Source organism: Triticum urartu, chromosome 3 (assembly GCF_003073215.2).
Source record: "Triticum urartu cultivar G1812 chromosome 3, Tu2.1, whole genome shotgun sequence".
Lineage (NCBI taxonomy): Eukaryota > Viridiplantae > Streptophyta > Magnoliopsida > Poales > Poaceae > Triticum > Triticum urartu.
In genome coordinates this window covers 627,000,054-627,007,195 of record NC_053024.1, presented here as the reverse complement: position 1 = coordinate 627,007,195, position 7,142 = coordinate 627,000,054, and positions in this window count along the sequence as shown.

Sequence of the window (7,142 nt, the reverse complement as noted above, 5' to 3'; positions counted from 1 at the left end):
GAAGGGAGAGTGTTGAAAGACATTTGCGGAGGTTAACAACATGATTGGCGCCCAACCGGATTCGATCGGAACGAGCGCAGGCGGTTCGGAGTCCGTGGCCGGAGAAGTATCCAGTAGTTCAACAACACGGCTCTCGTGCAAGGTAAAGTCGATGTTCGGCTCGATCGCCGCTGAGGGTAAGGCCTCCGTGGCGGGGTCCATCCACCCGTCTACGGAAGGCGCAACTGGCTCCGAAGTGAGGGTCGGAGCGGCCGCCGGTGTGATCTCCTTAACACTGTCCGATGGTAGAGCTAAGTCGTACTCATCGTGACCGGGTGACGCACAAGGCAGAGGCTCGAATCCGTCGAAGATCAAGTCTCCACGGATATCGGCCGCGTAGTTTGAGCTTCCAAACCTGACCTGGTGGTCAGGGGCGTAACTTTCAATCTGCTCCAGATGGCCAAGTGAATTGGCCCGCAGTGCAAAGCCGCCGAACACGAAGATCTATCCGGGGAGAAAAGTCTCACCCTGGACTGCATCGCTATCGATGATAGTAGGAGCCATCAAGCCTAACGACGACGACACAAAGGAACTCTCAATGAAAGCACCAATGTCGGTGTCAAAACCGGCGGATCTCGGGTAGGGGGTCCCGAACTGTGTGTCTAAGGCGGATGGTAATAGGAGGCAGGGGACACAATGTTTTACCCAGGTTCGGGCCCTCTTGATGGAGGTAAAACCCTACGTCCTGCTTGATTAATATTGATGATATGGGTAGTACAAGAGTAGATCTACCATGAGATCGGAGAGGCTAAACCCTAGAAGCTAGCCTATGGTATGATTGTATGTTGTCCTACGGACTAAAACCGTCCAGTTTATATAGACACCGGAGAGGTTAGGGTTACACAAGGTCGGTTGCAAAGGAGGAGATACACATATCCGTATTGCCTAGTTTGCCTCCCACGCCAAGTAGAGTCCCATCCGGACACGAGACGAAGTCTTTAATCCTGTATCTTCATAGTCTAACAGTCCGGCCAATGGATATGGTCCGGCTGTCCGGAGACCCCCTTATCCAGGACTCCCACAGTCATAAAATAATGATACCCGCCAGGAGCCTCAACATTCATCGGACTGCATACATCAGTATGTATTATTTCCAACAAGTCTGTTGCTCGCTCGATTGTTCCAGAAAACGGAGTATTAGTCATCTGGCCCATGAGGCATGGCTCGCAAGCATCAACTGATTCATGATCAAGTGATTCCAAAAGCCCATCAACATGGATTTTCTTCATGTGCTTTACACCAATATGACCTAAACGGCTGCCGGGGTACTAATCCACGAACACCATTTGGACCGGCGGACCGAGTCCCTTTCGGTTCGGCGGGGGCGAGGGTCGCACGAAGAGCGGATCGAGGCGAAGCACACGAGCAGTTTACCCAGGTTCGGGCCGCACGGATGCGTAAAACCCTACTCCTGCTTTGTGGTTTGTATTGAGTTCTTGCTCGGGAGCGCGGAGTGCTACAGTACACCCCAGCAGCTAACGAGACCGAGCGTGAGTGTTCTCTTCCTCTTCCCCCCTTCTACGTTGCGCATGGGCCTCCTTTTATATGCTCAAGGGGTCACCGACAGGTGGCAACGTAGACAAGGGTAAAAATGGAAAGGTGTTGCGGTTGGTACAGCTACCTGCTACAGTGTATCATACCTAACCCTGACGGCAGGGGACAAGGGCATTAAATGCCCGTCTGCGTCGCCTAAATAGTGCAAAAGGGACCGTCAGGGACGCCACCGCTCGCCACGATGGCAATCTTGTCAGCGCCGCTTGCCACCGCGCACCGCTGGCTGCACAGCCTCCCGCCACGTACGCCTGGAAGGGTCCCAGAGCGACACGTTGGTGGATGTGCTGGAGCGCGGACACAGAGTGGTGGCTTGCCGCGGCAACCGCCTTGCCGCGGTCGTTGTCTTGTCGCGTCCGGGAGCTTGTCGCTCACCGGGCCTTGCCGGGACGCGTGGCGTGTCGCGGCAAGTTCCTTGAGATGCCTTGGTTGGCCTTCCCGGCAAGCTCCTCTTGCCGGGGTCTTGTCTCCTTGGCTTGGATACTTTGTCCTTGAATGGCTCTAAAGGAACCACAGAGGACCTTGGCGGTTACCCGGCAAGCCTTGCCGCGGGATGCTGCGACTGCCCATGCACAAGTTCGGGATACTAGGGTACCCCTACTCTAGTACACCGACAGGAGCCCCCGGGCCTGGGCCATACACGATGCCGGGCGCTGTTGGGCCAGGCCCAAAACAGGGCACGGGCACGCGCGGCCTGGGTTACGCCGTATCTCTCCCGGTATCCACTGCGCCCTCCCCGAATGGCACGCGTTGAATGCGGCGTCGTGGGATAGATCGTGGGTGGTTTCTTTATTCAGAAAGGCGGAACGTCCGCCCCCTCCGTCTTTATAAGCATGGGAAACAGGGGTAGTTCGCTCATTCGCCGGTTGCTACTCCAATCTCGGAAACCTCCGCCGCTCCCTCGTCTTCCCAAAGCTGAAAGAGAGCAGCGCCCCGCCCCCCATCGCCACCAGCACCACCAACGCCGTCGACCTCCTCCACCACTTCCGCCATGGCTCCGAGAGCCGACAAAGGGAAGGTTGTAAAGTCGACCGAGGCGCAGCGGCTTGCGGCGCTGCGAAAGGAGCGGGCAATCTTCCCCCCCAAGCTCGCCGCGAGGGAGCTGAGGGAGAATTACTACCTCTTCTGGTCGACGGAGACGCGAGCGCATCCGCGCATGAAGGTACTTCCAGCTGCCGCTTGGAAAATGGCTCCAAACGGATATCCTTTCTTCGCCTTGTTCTTCTACTGCGGGCTCTGCCCGCCCTTCTCTGAGTTTTTCTGCGATATTATGAACACCTACGGGTTCCGCCTCCTTGACTTCACCCCCAATGCTGTTCTGACCATGGCAGTTTTCGCACATCTCTGCGAAAACTTTGTTGGAGTCTATCCCAATGTAGCCCTTTTTCGCCACTTCTTTATGCCCCGAGTAGAGAGAGGAGAGCCTTTATCCGGCGGAATCGCCTGGATCTCGAGGGCCGGCAAGAAGGACACTTATCTGGAGGGAGAGTTCCGCGGCAAGTGGGAGGAATGGAGAGCAGACTGGTGCTGGATTGTCGAGGAGAACCCGCAGCCATTTACCGCCCGGCGCCAAGCCCCAGTAGCACGCGGCAGCGATTGGAGTGACGTGGCCCCGGAAGACGATAGGCTTAAGATTGCCGTCACCCGGATCCAACGCCTCAGGCTTGCCGGGCTCACTGTAGGCGCTGTTGGCGCAGATTTTCTTCGCCGCCGCATCGCCCCCCTGCAGGAACGGAGGAGACCCGCCTGGGAATTCAAGAATGCGGCGGATATCATGAGGCTGCGTCCGGGACTCAACTTCAACTTCACTGTTCTGGAACTTAACGCGATGCTCCAGGAGCTGTTCAAGTACGACCCTCAACATCCCGAATTGTTCAGGTTGCCGAAGGGTGTCGTTCCGCTGTGCAACAACTCCTCACTCGACCGCATCCGTGCAATGATGCCACTGTGCGATTCGCATGGAATTGTCCCAACTTGGCAAGAGCCTGCAGACGACGTCGTGCAGGAGTTCTTTGACGGCTTGGTAGAAGTGCCGGTCCGCTCCGACGAAAAGGATAGCCTCACCCGCAACACCACCGATGCGGAGATGACACACATCGCGACTAGGCTGGAAGAGGCGGCGGCAGCCGCAGCCGCGGGCGAATTTGGATTCACCGTGGAGGAGGCAGAGGCAGCAGAGGCGGCAAGCCGTGCCGAGCGAGGGGAGCTCGTCGGCGAGAAAGAGCTTGCCGGGCATGACGTCGAGTCGAGCGAGCCCGCTGAGGATACGAGCGGCTCGCTGGAGATCAACTCCTCTTCCTCCTCGTCTTCAGGCAGCTCGCCGCAAGCAGAGCCTCCATCCCCACCAAGAAGGCGTCTCCGCAAGGCCGGGGACGTAGCGGGGCGGCGGGCGAGTGAACAGTCGCCGCGCCGCGCGACACGCTCCACCGCGGCAAGCACTGTTGCTGCGGGAGCACCTCACGCTACTGCGGCAACTGGAGCGGGGTCCACCCGGACCACCGCTTCTGCTCCTGCCGCTTCTCACGCCGCGGCGGCAGCCAGAGCGGGGTCGTCTCAGACCACCGCCACTGTTCCCGCCAAGCGGCCAAGGGAAACTACTCCTCCGCCTCCTCGCGCCGGACGTGAGCCGGACTTCGACTTCTCCATGTTCAGCTCCGACGAGGAAGAAGAAGAGTAAGATTCTCTTGTTGTACTTGTAGTTCTTCAATTCTTGCTGTTTTGTCTTGTATCTCATTTGCTTTATTCTGAACTTATTCCTTTTTAGGACTCTGGCCCAGAGAGCAGCGAAGAGAGCCAAGGTCCCGGTGATTGTCATCGAGGACGAACCCACCGCGACAGCAGGGGGTGCGTTCGAGACAACCTTGCCGGACCCGGCAACTGTTTTCCAGGGCAGCCCCCAGTGTAAGTATATGGTTCGCTTTCCGCTGTTAGGCGCGCATGGATACTCTTTCTTTGCTGACATCTGACTGTTGGTTTGTGTAGGAGCAGAGCAGCCCCACCAGGAGCGCCCGGAGGCCGCCCCCGAAATGCCAAGGGAGAGTCCTCCGGCAAGGGAGAGTACCAGCGTCCCCCCGGTGGTGGAGACTACGACTGCCGAACCCAGTACAGGTAATCTTCTCTTGAAAGCTTCCCTTGGGTTCTTCTTCTTTTTGGGTATTTGCTTGACTTTTCTCACTTTTCCGGCCATCAGACCCATCTGCTGCGGAGCCGATGGAGACCGAGATTGCTGCCGACGACGCCGCTGCCACTAAAGAAGCAGCCGGCGCTGATGATCCCGCCGGCGACGAGGCCGCCAAAGCTGCCGCCGCAGCAGCTGGCGAGGGGTCTGGCGATCGCACTGACGGCCCTGAGGCCGCAGGAGCGCCAGGCGCTACCTCGACCGCCGACCCGTCCGCCGCTACTGCAGCGCCAGGCTCCAAAGAGCCCCAGCCAGGCGTCTACTTGAAGGTCGGCGATGGCGTCTTCATCAACCTCCCCTGGGCGTCAAGCTCCAGGGCGCCGGTCAAGGGAGAGAGCTTTGATGGAGAGGTGCTCGCCTCCGCTGGGCTGACGCTAGTTGATGCGCCGAGCAGCAGCAGTGGCGAGCTTGAGGAGGAGCGGCTGCTGCGGAAGCTGTTGTCGCTCTACCGCGCGCGGCAAGCCAAGCTGGAATCCCGCGAGGCGCTTGTCGCGAAGGCGGGAGCGGACATCGAGAAGCGCATGGAGGAGCTCCGGGGTCTCAACCAGGAAGCTCTCCGGTCCCTGGCAGAGGAGCGGGAGCAACTCGCCAAAGAGCAGAAGGCCTTCTTCCTCGAGAAGGCCGAAGTTGAAGAGCAACAGCGGCTTGCCGCTGAGAAGCTGTCTGCGCAGGAGGGCGAGCTGGTGCAGCGGAAAGTTAACCTCGACAGCCACGAGGAGGAGCTTGCCGCGCGTGAGCAAAAATTTGGCGGAGCCCTTAAGCAAGCAGAGGATGCTGCCGCAGTTGCCGAGGCCGCCAAGGAGGAGCTGGAGACGAAGGTGGCGCAGTTGGAGGCCGATCTGAAGGCGAGCGGTGAAGAGCTTGCCGCGCTCAAGCGTGAGCGGGAGAAGGACACCCACAGCAAATCAGAGCTGCAGGTTCGTCTCGCCGAGAAGGGCAAAGAGCTTAGCGCCGCCAAGGAATCCAACGCAGATCTTGAGTTGAAGCTGACCACTTTGACCAAGACGCTGGAGAAAGTGGAGCACTGGACGGAGGGTCTCGTGAATGCTGCCGCAGATATCGACAGGGAGCTGGCGCAGCTGGGGGTGGAGGATCTCGGGTATCCCTCTGATGAGAACCTCCAACCCAGCGCCAAGCTCACCTTGTTCTTCAAAGGCGTGGCGACGGCCCTCCAGCGGCTCCGGGAGAAGATCCCAAAGCAGCTGGCCGACGAGTCGCTCAAGATCTGCGCGGGAGCTCTTCAAAAGGTGTTGGTGAAGGTGGCCTTCCGCAACCCGGGCCTCAACCTCACCAACGTCCTCAAGACCCTGCCGCCGGATGCTGATCTGGAGGCGCTCAAGACCCTTGTCGCACCCATTGTGGATAAGGTGAGCGGGATCAAGAGGATTGAGGGCGATCGCGTAGACTAGGCCGCCTATTTTCTTCTTTTCTTGTCGCTGCTGGCCATGTTATGAGAACAACCTGTTAGAGCCGCGACAAGCTACCTTGTAATATAACTCTATTCCGGGTAATGATTGCAATGTTATTCCCTTTACTTGATTCCTCCCTTTGTATGTTTTTGCCCTACGCTTTTAGGGAACTTGCCGGTGCAGGCACCTTAGCCGCGAGCGCTAAGTGCGGGACGTCAGCAGCCTGCTGGCGGTGCCGCTACCGACAAGAAACCTTGTCGCAACTAGTCGCAGCTCACTTAAGGTGTTGAGCGGACTCGAAACAAAGTAAGGGCGCAACTAGCTACGAGTTGGTTCCTCCGCGCACAGGTTTTCCATACAAAGTGTGGTCGTTCAAGGGAGATAACTTAAAAATTTAAAAAATCTGATTTCTCAAACTTTGGCAACTTAGCTTTTCTGTTGTTTGCTTCCCGGTAAGGCGAAACTTTCTTGAACGACGCCTGGTCCATACCATTATCTTCTCCTTTCCCCCCGGCAAACTTGTGGGCGAGGGAACCTTCCTTTCCTTGAGAAAAAAGAAAGAGGAGAAAATAAAGATATGGAGCCTTACGGCTTGTTATTGCTTACCGGGGAGTAGGTGCTGCACAAAGTGTCAGATCACATATGCAAAAAATAGAAAGCATGAAACTGACAAGATGTGCGGAGCATATGAGATTTACTTATGCACGGGGTCTGCGCCCGGCTTTGTACAAAGGATTACATGCAACAACTGCAAGACTTGTACAAAAGGTGGTTGCCGGAACAGGTTCCGGCAACCGCGCCTTACGGGTAAAACTTACGAAGATGCTCAATGTTCCAGGAATTGCTCATCGGAATGCTATCTTCGGTCTCAAGGCGGACAACGCCAGGCCTAGTGACTCGTTTCACCCGGTAAGGGCCTTCCCACTTCGGCGTCAACTTGTTGGAATTCTTGGCGGACTGAACAC